This window comes from Helianthus annuus, chromosome 15, assembly GCF_002127325.2.
Source record: "Helianthus annuus cultivar XRQ/B chromosome 15, HanXRQr2.0-SUNRISE, whole genome shotgun sequence".
In the NCBI taxonomy this organism is placed as follows: Eukaryota; Viridiplantae; Streptophyta; class Magnoliopsida; order Asterales; family Asteraceae; genus Helianthus; species Helianthus annuus.
Window position 1 is genome coordinate 91,518,696 of NC_035447.2, and position 12,020 is coordinate 91,530,715.

Here is a 12,020-nt window from a genome sequence, read left to right on the forward strand (position 1 = left end):
TACGTAATCTTGGCGCTGCTATTAATGCACCGAATGTCGATGCAAACAACTTCGAACTTCGGCCGCATTTGATACAAATGGTCCAAAACTCCATAACTTTCCATGGGCTTGCGGACGAAGATCCACATTTACATGTTACCAACTTTTTGGAAATATGTGATACTTTTCGGATCAACGGAGCATCGAATGACGTCATCCACCTCCGAATGTTCCCATTTTCACTGAAAGACCGAGCTAAGGCTTGGCTTAACACCCTCCCAAGTGGTTCGGTAAACACTTGGGATGAACTAGCCCAAAAGTTTCTGTATAAGAATTTCCCTCCTTCTAAAACGGCTAAATTAATGACTGAAATTAACACATACTCACAAGAGGACGGGGAATCCTTATATGAAACTTGGGAAAGATTCAAGAAGCTATTAAGAAAATGTCCTCATCATGGTCTTGCGGTATGGGCGTATGGCAACAAGTATCCACTTTCTATAATGGGTTGTTGCCACACACAAGACAAACACTTGACTCTAGCTCCGGGGGACATCTAGGTAATCGTCGCCCAAATGAAATTTATAATCAAATTGAGAAAATTGCTCAAAACAATTTTCAGTAGCACACTCCCCGAGGCACAAAATCTATTACCACGGGCGCCCATAAGGTAGACGAAAGCACTTCTTTACAAACCCAAATCGAGGCCCTCTCTTCGAAAATCAAAAAGTTAGAAATGGCAAAAACGGCCTCGGTTACGGCTTGTGAAAGGTGCGATGGGCCACATGAAAATTGGAGTTGTATGAAAGAAATGGATAATCAAACAGAAATGGTAAACTACATTGATAATAGACCTAGGTCGTCAGTTCCTCCAACGGGTACCTACAACTAAGGATGGCGTAACCACCCTAACCTTGGTTGGAGAGAACCCGGCAATAGTAGTAACCAACAAAATCAGAACCAACGAACAAACTTTCAACAACCAAGAAATGAGTCACAAAATTTCTCTCAACAACAAGGGGGATGAGAGAGGCTTGAAGATACTATCTCACGCCTCATCTCCGACTCCGAAAAGAAAAACTTGGATCGATTCCAACAAATGGAATCGGACTTTAGAAATCAACAAGCTAGTATTCAAAACATTGAAAAACAACTAAATCAACTGGCTCAAAATTTCTCCGAGAGACCACAAGGCGCGTTACCCAGCAAAAAACCAACCCAAAGGCGCAAGTGCATCTCATCACATTGAGAAACCGTACCGTAGGTCCCGAGGAGATTCCAGTGACCTCCAATTGAAAAGAGTTCGTCTAACCAAACCACAACTTCACCAACACCCCAAAAAGAGACAACTCCTCCGCCACATCAAGAACCTACCAAGAACCCCCCGGTTCCTTACCCCGGTCGATTAGTTCGCCAAAAGACCTATGAGCAATTCACAAAATTCGTAAAGTTACCAAAACAATTGCACATCAATCTTCCATTTGTGGAAGTCCTCACTCAAATGCCAAAATATTCAAAATTTATGAGAGACTTTCTCACTCATAAAAGGAAAATTGAAACACTACAATTAGTAAATTTAAGTGAAGAATGCTCCGCCGTACTACTTAACAAACTCCCACAAAAGAAAATTGACCCCGGAAGCTTCACCGTCCCTTGTTCAATTGAGGGATCACCCATACGCAATGCGCTAGCCGATCTTGGGGCTAGCATCAATCTCACGCCCGCATCAATGTTTGACCGACTTGGACTAGGTAAAACAAGCCCCACAAAGATGAGCATACAACTCGCCGATAGGTCTATCAAGTATCCACAAGGTGTCACCGAAAATCTATTGGTAAAAGTCGGAGACTTTGTCTTCCCGGCCGACTTTGTCATACTAGATATGGAGGAAGATACCGAAGTACCGCTCATTCTAGGAAGACCATTCCTAGCCACCGCTCACGCAATGGTAGACATGAATGGTGGGAAATTAACATTGAGGGTTGGAGACAAAGAGATGGAGTTCAGGGTTGGGAAAATAGTAGAAAATGACGACCCGGTCAACTACATGAATGTCATAGACTCAAGCTTGGATGATGCTCTCCGACGGTGCAACATGAGATAGAGTTCAGGGTTGGGAAAAGAGTAGTTCAGGGTTGGAGACAAAAAATGAAGTCTAGCAATAAACAAACAAGTTCCTCAAAGAAACTTTGTTTGAAAGTGCTTAGTTTGAATAAAATTCACAAAAACACAAAGTTTTACGAAGACCGACGCTTTTTACGCTTTTAGCCCTTTTTACTAACCACTAATCCCAAAACCACCTACCTTTAACCCAAGCCTAACCCTTCCCCAAGTCCTCTTGATATTTACAAAGGTTTATAGTTAAAAAGGAGGAGATTGATTGCTTGGAAAGCATATGGTAGAAGTAAGTTCCATGCCGGTCTCGAGTGTTTCAGAAAAATACATCTTCGGCCGAGTGTTGAGTGATCTCCCGTGAGGTATGTGAACTTGTATATAAATGGAATTTTAAAGAGGCATGTTATGACCAAATAAGTAATTTCTCTTATGAAACGTTCTAAATAAATCATAACGAATAGGATTGTAAATAGTATAAAAATAAAACCCAATAAATATCTCGGATTCCCGACACTCAAGACAAGCCCAAAACTTCTCTTCTACCCATTCCATTTGTGTGTGTAACCACATAATAAAGAGTTTTGCTTGAGGACAAGCATAGATTCAAGTGTGGGGTATTTGATGTGTGTAAAATGCAACATATAAATTACATCAAATAGGGCATAAAACTAACCCTTTTTAGTACTAATGTTGGAAAAAGTGTTCTTTTGTCATCCTTTTGTATTTTCAGGACCAAACGAGCTTAAATGAACAAAAGGAACAAATATGCAGCAAAATATAACATAAATACAAAGAAAAGGAATTAACGTGGCATGTCCGACCCCTCAACAGCATCTTCCCAAGCAAAAACAAGAAACAGAAGGCTGACCACGGCCCCGTGCCCAGCGGACACGCGGGCGTGGCCAGGTGTTTGTAGAAAATGACAAAGTTGTGGAAGCTTCTATTCCCAGGAAGGGGGCGTGCCCAGCTCAATACGGGCCGTGGTCAACACTAAGATTCGTAGAATCTTGTAAATCTTGATAGTACAGATACGCTTCTACACACGGGGCCGTGCCCAGCGAACACGGGGGCGTGTGGAGCCTAATGCAGATAATTGTAATTAATGAAGAAAGAGAAAGTGGATGGCCACGGGGCCGTGTCCGGGCTTCTGTACAGGCTATAAATAGGGGTGCTTGGTTCACTTCAAAGGTATCCCTTGGCAAACCACCTCTCTACCACTTCACCAGCACTCCACCACCATTACAACACCAACATCCACCACCATCATCCATCATCCACCTTAGAGTGTGTGTAGTAGTCTCGGGATCTAAGATTGATAGCAAGAGTTCTTGACAATCAAAGGCCATGTTTGCCTAAGTCTCTTACCTCACTTGGTGAAGACAAGCATTTAATGTAAACTTTTGATTTTTAAACTTTTCACACTTTTTATTTGGTTTTGTATTAATGACTTTAATAACTAGTTTCTTGTTGAAGGTGAAACTTCCTTATCATTTGTCCGTGGTTTCTTGGCATTATTTTACTGTCTATATAAAATAAAAGATTTTCGCCATTCATATCTCTACGGTCTATATAGAGATATGTTGGCTACCTGGTCGGGGGGTTAAGGGAACGGTTTGGTAAGGTTCTTGCCTTGTTTAGTGTATAGATCCTGCAAGGCCCTGGGTCAAGCTTACTAGGACCTCCTTCAATACCCACTGGTATTGGATGGCGGGGGTGCGAATGGCTTGATCCCCTCATATGTAAACTAGGGATGGCAATCAAACCCGAACCCGATGGGTAAACCCGAAACCCGACACATTTGGGACGGGTTTGGGGATGGTTAATCGGGTTTGGGATGGGTTTGGGAATGGTTTTTATTTTTTTAGCGGGTTTGGGATGGGTTTGGGATTTAGTGATATACCCGTTTACCCGACCAAATTACCCGATAAAGTGTACCCGTTTACCCGACTGTATACCCGATATAATTTTTTTATATTATTAATATGTATATATATGATACATCCATTTTTTACACATATAGGTATTCTATTTCGTATACGTTGTAGTTATTTGATATATATTTTTATAATAACTATACAAAATGTAACCGGTTAGTAGTTACCCAATAGATACCCAATGGGTTTTGAGATGAGTATACCCAATGAGTAATCTTTTTAAATTAACGGGTTTACCTGAAACCCGCGGGTATACCCGATACCCGATGGGTATTTACCCGTTAGAAACCCGACGAGTTTTAGGACGGGTTTCGGACAAGCTTATCTAATCGGGTTTGGGTTTGGGATTAGCTAAACCCGTCCCAAACCCGACCCATTGCCATCCCTAATGTAAACTACTATTAATACATTAACCCGGCTACTTGGGATTGTATCCCTGCTGACTCAAACCACTTAGCCGAGGGTAACGTCGCCTTCAAAAGAGGGGCCTACCACATTACGCATTAATAACTTAATTAATTATCTTTCAATATTCCGACCCTTTGGGATTGTATCCTTGCTGACTCAAACCACTGGGTTGAGGGTAACGTCACCTTCAAAAGAGGGGCCTACTACTATAACTAAGATAATCTCTTAAAAAGTGCAAAAGTGCGAAAATCATCAAAGGTTACATTAAAGGCAAGTCGGATCCAAGTGATTCATCTTGTCTATCTGTTTTTATTTTTTTTATTTTTCAGCATTTTTAGTTTTTATTTTTCATGTTTAAAACCTTTTCTAAAAATTTTAGATTTGATTAGACGTTGAGGATAAACCGGTACTAAAAGCTCTTGTGTCCTTAGACGACCCCGGTATCTTACCATCGCTATACTACGCTCACGATGAGTGCACTTGCCCATATGTGTGTTTAGTGTTAGTAGAATATCGTTTTTTTATAAATTTAAAACTTGTCTAATGTGTTAAAAAGGGCTTAAAATATCAACAAAAATATATAATGCTACACACACATCAACGGCGACGGTGGTGGTGGGTTTTGATGGCGACGGTAGTGGTGGATTTTGACGTCGACGCTGGTGGTGGTGGCGGTGGGGTTGGTGGCGGTGGGGGTTTTTTGGTCGTGTGTGGTAGAGTTGGGTGACGGTGGTGTCACAACCGATTGCGTAATCATCGGGGCGCAACACTGAGCAAAAGAGATTGTCCAGGAGAAACCATAACAACTACTAATTATAATATATTAAAGGTTCACGTCCCATACCACAAACATATAAAATAAAACAGTTATTATAGACGTTGTTCGCAAAGACAAATATCCATTCCGACAACTCGGATTTTATTTAGTTTGTTTCTAGACTCTTCCTAACTTGATTCCACATAGCAAGCATCCTAGCATCTCAAACACCTGTCACATACGTTAAAATAGAGGTCAATACACATAGTGTAAAGGTGAGCATACAAGTTTGATAGTATAATAGATAGCGAAATTTGTTTTACGCATAATTAGCATGTAACATGTTGCAACGTGAAGCTAGTAGGTTATCGACAATGAAATATGCATAGACGTGACTGCGAGTTGTAGAATGCGTAACACATATCACAACTGTGATACGTGAAGTAAAGCCCTTAACAACCCCTGTCCATGACAGGTGCTGAGTCTAAAATATAGTACTATCGTTGCTAAGTTGTCAGGCAACAATCACTGTTTAAACATAACATACAAGCATTCATCGGGTAACACGTATAACATGCAGTAAAGGTCAGCGTATAAAAGTGTTTGCGTTGTGTGTCGATTGTGATTTGAATAAGTAACGTATGTAACACCCAAAAGTGCGTAAAGCAAAAAGGGTTCGAGTATACTCACAGATCGTGTTTACGAATAAACACAGTCTTGGATTGGATTGAAGGGAGCACTGGAAAGTTAGCCTGATTACAGAACAATAGCGTAAGCGATGAACAGTGCATTAAACGGTGTTGTGTGAACTGAGTGACGAAGGGTCATTCAATCCGATGACAATCCGCACGGATGGCCATTCGATCGGATGACAATCCGGACGGATGGTCATCCAAACGGATGGCCATTTGGTCGGATTGTTATTCGTTTGGGATGGATGTGTTTGTGTATGATGGCTTTGAAGTTTTCGTTGTAGCATTTTAAAATCAGAGAAGTATCTCTACCTTTCAGGTCGTTCGATCGAACGGTCATCCGGACGGATGGTCGTTCTATTGGATGGCGATCCGTTCCAGTGAGACATTTCAAGAACAAGTTCAAAGCAGGATAATCATTCGACCGGATGGTCGTCCGATCGGATGACCATTCGTTTGGATATGTCATGTATTGAAAATTGTAAAATGTTTAAGTGTTTAAGACCATAAGTCATCCGATCGGATTGTCGTTCGATCGGATGGCAATCCGATCGGACGGTAGTCCGTTGGTGACTTGTTCGTTTTAAAATGTGGAAAATTTGTTAAGTTTAAAAAGTTCGCAGTTTGACCGAGACGGTATGACAACGTGTTAAGCAACGGAAAACTCCACCAAGTCCAAGTTATCCGATCGGATGGGAATCACCTCGTCCAAATCAGTTAACTGTTCCTGGAGGGTGTTCATGTTCAACCCGTGAGTCGGTTGTCTCTTTGATAGGAATCAATTCTCAGACCGACACTTTACTAAAGAATGAGTAGGAGGCCTGAATGAGCTCCGATTCTATCGGTTTTGAGTGCAAGAGTGTAAAAGAGTTGAAAGAAACTTAAATCAGTTTGAAAATGTTTAGTTTCAGGTGAAATCGGTGTTTAAGCATGTTAAAATATCTTAGATCTGAGTTGTTCTTGGTGGAATAAGGTCACACCTTGAAGTTCATGAGAACTTATGATGACATCATCCTATAACAGCCCAAATCGGACGGATTTCATGGTGGAAAGTTAAGATTTGATGGTGAAAAAGATGAAGATGTGTGTGTAGTTCATAGAAGTACAAGATTTGAGGTAGAAACTTACAAGAATCGCGAGGAATCGAGAGAATATAGCCCAAAAGTGTGCTGGTCGGAGGAGGAGCTGTCACATCACTGTTCATGATGTGACATGTGCTATTTATAGGTGAAGGGAGAGTGAGGCAGTGTAGAGTGACGGATCGGAGGGCAGTCTGATCGGATGATCATCCGGACGGATGACCATTCGATCGAATGGTCATTCGATCGAATGGTCATTCGATCGAAGGACTCCAGCGAGTTGGTTTCCGACGTTTCGTTTCGTGCGTTGAGCGTTGCGATGCGTTTAAGCGGGTGTCGATTAAGCGATGCGATAGATTTAAATAATAGTCACACAAATATCATAACTAAGATACAACATTATAATTAACCGTGTGTTCTCAGTTCGCGATGAGATTGTGTTGCGATAGAGTTGTGATTGCGTTTTTGGTTACTCACCCCAAACATAAAATAAGCATGCACAAGTAACACATAGGTAGCACACACACGTAAAACAATATTTAGAACCTACGGTTCAAGTTACGATGCGATTGCGATGCGATTAGCGATAAATAGATTAGCGATTATCATGCGATTAAACTGCGATTATTATAGATACTCCTCATAATACAACTAAAGTACACAAATTAAAGACATCGATTAAAGAGTGAAAGAGTACACTCAATAATTAAGCAAGGAGTGACAAATCACATTTAAGGGAATTTCGTCCCGAAATCAGGCCTTAGGCGTCACAAATAACTGTGGATACTTCGCCTTCATGTCACTTTCGAGTTCCCAGGTGAACTCTGCGTCGCATTTGCCTTCCAAGCGAACCTTCACAATGGGAATGCGTGAGTGCCTGAGCTTCTTGGTTTGTCGATCCATGATCTCGACTGTAACATTCCCAAAATTTTAAATTTTATATTTTGTCATTTCACGAATAGATCATGGGTAAATGGAATGTTAGAAATATGAGATACATAAACGGGCCTATGAACTGTTTAATAATTTAATTATAAAAATACATTATATTTGAACCTACTCCGTTTTTAATGAAACTTGGTTCAAAATGTAGATAAGATTATTCTCGTTCTAATGACATATTTATTATTTTATACAACATCATATTTTAGAAGTTATGGACGTCAAATAAATGAAGCAGCTGAACTAATTATAATAATAAAATATTAAAATCTAAACTTATTTTAATATAAATGCATACGCATGCATAATTTAAAAAGGAATCAAAATGGTTCAAGTAATGATTGAATGATATGCATGAAATATGAGAATTGAAATTGAAATCTACTTGTGTACGTGTCCATGTGAGATAAGAAGGAATTCAAGACTTGCGTAGCCAACAAGTCTAAAAATCAACTATAAATACATGAGCAGATAAGCCTTCTAAATCGTTCACTTCTTTTTCCTTTCTACATGCTCTCGATCATATACATATACACCCATTATTTTCTTTACTATTCACCTATTTTATTCCAAAGCCCTGTCCCGTTTTAAGTATTGTAACCCCTGTTGACTGATACCCTGTCCGATTGATCTACGACCCCGTAACGCATGTCAAGGCTCAGCCCGACTAAGTTCGTTGGGGTTCTGTCTCGTGACGTAGGGTTAAGTTGAATTGGGTTACTTAATGCGGGTGCATTGTATATTTTTTAAACAGTCCAGGAGTTATACCCAAGATATAACACACCTCCTTAAAATATTTTAGACAACCCTAAACGTTCCTAAATACACCCCGTATGCGAAAAATAGGTCCGAAATATATTTAAGTTAATAAAATAAAAATAAAAACAATATTTTAAGTCTGTCGCGGGGCGCGACAGACTACACCTTCTCTATCGCGGGCCGCGAGCGAAGAGGTTAGTGGCAGAACGTGGAGCAGCCACGTGGTAGGACACGCGTCGAACTCCCGGTGACTCAGCAACGCTGCCGCCACCTATTTGGCCCTGGCGGGGCGCGACGGACCCTCCAATTTCCGTCGCGGGGCGCGACGGAGCTCTTGAACAGCCCTATAAATATCGTCAATCAGCCTTCAGTCCAATTCGTTCACAATTATCAATCTCTCTCAAATCTCTTTAGTGTAGGCGCTATACCCGGGCATTATACCCCCTAATAAGCAAAGCTCTGCCTTGTTGTAAGTATTATAACCCCGGTTACGTATTCGATACGCTGGCCGATTGATCCAGGGTTCCGTAACGACTGTCGAGGTTCTGCCCGACATAGTCGTTGGAATGCCGTCTCGGGGAGGGTATTACTATTGTAAATATTGGGTTATTATACTAACACGTGTGCATTGTTTATTTAGATTATAACCAGGAAGTCACAAAGGAAAGACCTAAAATAGCAATGCGAGTAATCTCCTTTTTGCAAATTTTTCTTTACAAAACCTCACACGATTAATTATATATTAAACAGTTATTGAGTATTTGTAAGGATACAATTATCGTCGGTATATTTGGGGTTTTGTATACAGAATTTGTTACTACCTTCCGAGAAGTAACATGACCATAAGTCGGAACGACAGTACTGTGGGTGGTAATTGATATGACTTGGAAACAAATGTAATTGCACGACCGCCCTCAATACTGTACAATGGTTTTTATTTAACTTGATTAAACTGAGATTCACTCAATACTATTTCCCACTGACAAAATGTTTTTAAAACGCGTTTCAGGTAACTTAGTGTGAAGCCAATAAAAGCCAGCTGGAGAACACTGAAGGCTTAGAAAAGTGGCAATAAAAGTTACCTAATTAAAAAGGAGAATTGTTTTCAGTATTGAGGGTTATTCCCTATAAATATATCAAAATGAAAAATCGGGTTTTGTCCCACTTATAAATATATTATCAGAAAAACTTGGGTTTTATCCCATTTCTTTAATATAAATATTTTGGTGTTTAACTCTGATAACATATTTCCTAACTACGGTCTTGATGAAATTTTCCGTTGCCAAATTGATAAACACCGATACCACTGAAACTGGCCACGGCCGCCCGTTCTTGGGTGATGAGGGGACGGGGGTTGCGACAGAAGGTGGTATTAGAGCTATGCCACTAGTTTAAGCCCTTTAGGTGTTCTTCCAATACCTAAACCCTTAACCATTTGTGTTAGGAAATTAATATCTTATGTGTTATCATGTGAACATAAAATCTTAATGTGTTTATTATGATTTTTATGGCATTTAACGAATCTTGAATTCCCAATATGTGTTACCCATATCTGTATCTTACACTTATGCTATAATATATATATATATATATATATATATATATATATATATATATATATATTAATAATATCATGTCTTAAGTAAATTTTGTGATATATACCATAACAATATATTATTATGATATTGATATTAATATCCTAACCAGAGATGTAAAATAACAACTTTAGATATCACTAAAATGTCATAATATAAAATAGTATTCGCTGAAAGCAAGATATTTTACTTAATTTAAAGATGTGTATTTAGCCAAGTTTTGATAACACATATATTTTGTTAAAATATAATATTTCAGTATTATTTAAATACAATAATTTAAAATACTTTGTAAATCACTTTATAATTCTTTATCGTATTATTAAATATTAAATATTAAATATTATTTATCAAAATTTGATAAATTACGTAATATTCAGAAATTATGTGTAAAGTCAATATTTATGATAATTAATATATTAGAAAAATTTTATATACACACGCTCTCTAAAGAAAAATCTTTAAGATATGCTGTTATTATCATCATTATTATTTAATACACTAAACCAAAATATTATTAAATTCTGTTTTAAACTAAACTAATAATAGTAATAATATTTTTGGAAGAATAGAATATTTGGGTCTTGAATAAAGTTACATGAGAGAGGATTTTACAAAACGTAATCTTTAATTTTAATAATGAATACGAATTATTACAGTTCAATGATTCTAAAATTTAAACACATATACGTATACCACAGAAGATGCAACATATTTATAAAACAGTATTTATGAACCTAAATACGTACAACAACTTGATACTGTGTAATTAAATGATTTTAATACATAATACCTATGTATCAACATGAAATAACTTAAAACTTATTTGTAAGTCAAATGTATGTATATTTTATATATACGACTTGTATCAATATTATAAATAATATTTCATACATGAAATAAAATATGTACAAAAATATTTATTACGGTATAACAATATGGTTTAATATATATATACATATATTTCTAAAGGAAACGCTTTTTACCATTTGATAAGTTTGATTCATTTCTTAAATTATATTTAAGTCGTATGTATATATATTATGATATAAGAATAATACTTCATTCTTAATATTTATTAATATATTAAGGATCGAATTTAGAAACACCAGACTTTGTATTGTCTAATATGAATCTTAAATAAATAGATATAATAAATTAAGAATTTAAATTGAATTATAAATATGTTATAACCAAAACTGAGTCAACCTGTCAAGATATCTCTATTAAATTTATTCCTTTTGATAAATTCCCTTTTTATTCCATAATATTATCTTCAATAAATTTGGTAGAAATTTATCTGATTAATATCAAAGAATAAACAAGGTTATGAGAATAAACAGGATAGCTAATATAATTAATTATGTAACTGGATTTTTATAAATTGATATTATAAAGGAAATTTTAAAACTTTATATTTTCTTGATAATATATACAATATAAGAATCAAATGTCCTCTGTAGAAGGACTAACTTTTATATAACAGAAGAAACAAACCTAAATGTTTACTTAAGATCTATTTTGATACCCAGCTTTAATTCAAAGGATACCTTAAGGATATCTGTATTAGCACCACCTCTTGAGAAACAATAAATGGGTCAATGACGGAAAATCTCAGAATTTCATATAAAGCTTTTATCTTTATTTTTGAATATCTATTCAGCCATAAGCCCTGGAAATATAAGTAAATTAAGGCAATATAGAAGCTATTACATCAAAGGAAGAAACAACACATATAAGATGTACATTTTCCTTATATT

At 37.3% G+C, this 12,020-nt stretch overlaps 1 non-coding gene across 1 annotated transcript; it reads right to left on the bottom strand.

Annotated features, from left to right (window-relative positions):
* Positions 1 to 335: 335 nt before the first annotated feature.
* LOC118487742 lies at positions 336 to 442 on the bottom strand. Its single transcript, XR_004882685.1, has one exon. It is a non-coding gene; the product is annotated as a small nucleolar RNA R71 (small nucleolar RNA).
* Between the last annotated feature and the right edge of the window lie 11,578 nt (positions 443 to 12,020).